Consider the following 940-nt stretch of genomic DNA (forward strand, 5'->3'; position numbering starts at 1 on the left):
CAGTGCTTCCCTTGCTCTATCAGATTGATGTAGTGGGTTTCTGTTGAATTTTCAAATCCACAGTCTTTAGAACCAACTGAAGTATATGCCAGAACACTGTTGTTTTGCCCATCTTTTATTTCTACTTGTGTTCTTTTGGATAGAATATTTACATTTGCCCTAAAAAATATTTTTCTGATGTACCTTTTTTTAACTTAAGATAAATCTGTTTATCTTGAATCGAAATGAAAAACCACAGGAGTCACTAACAAAGGAGATGGTATCTCTGAAGACTCGTTTAAATGCTAATTTTTTGAAAGATGGAACCAGTTGACCTTTAGTATATCCTGAATATTAACCCCAAACCAGTCATTCAAAACAAAAGAATGTGAAGGGAAGAGAAAGAACTGTTAGTAAAATCCATGGGGAGGGAAGAAGTGTGAGTGCTGGAGATGATCACCTTTGGCCAAGGCTGGAGGTGAAGGCACCTCAGAATCCACCGGCCTCACCAAGAAGCACACAGGGGTGCCCTTAAAAAGTCTTGAGAAGGGCACGTTACACTTGGAAGGGAGGCTTTCTGCTTCTAAGCCACTGTGGAGCAGTGGAAGCTCCTTGACTTGTACCCCTCTGATTCTGACGATGTGTAGTGATACATTTTGCGCATAAATTCTGATACATAAGTACTGATAAATGAATTATAGCGTTGAATCTCTTTTTCTCTGTTATAATTTCCTCTTCTGCATCACCAACCTGTATTTCAAATCTGCCTGACCCCACAAGGCTTCCAAAGACCATAAATTTGTTCATTCATACATATGTGCGTGTATATATATATATACACATTTTTTTTGAGACAGAGTCTCACTATGTCACCTTTCATAGAGTGCTGTAGCGTCACAGCTCATAGTAACCTCAAACTCTTGGGCTTAAGCGATTCTCTTGCCTCAGCTTCCCAAGTAGA

Source organism: Otolemur garnettii, unplaced genomic scaffold (assembly GCF_000181295.1).
Source record: "Otolemur garnettii isolate 467f Iridium unplaced genomic scaffold, OtoGar3 scaffold00121, whole genome shotgun sequence".
Classification (NCBI taxonomy): domain Eukaryota; kingdom Metazoa; phylum Chordata; class Mammalia; order Primates; family Galagidae; genus Otolemur; species Otolemur garnettii.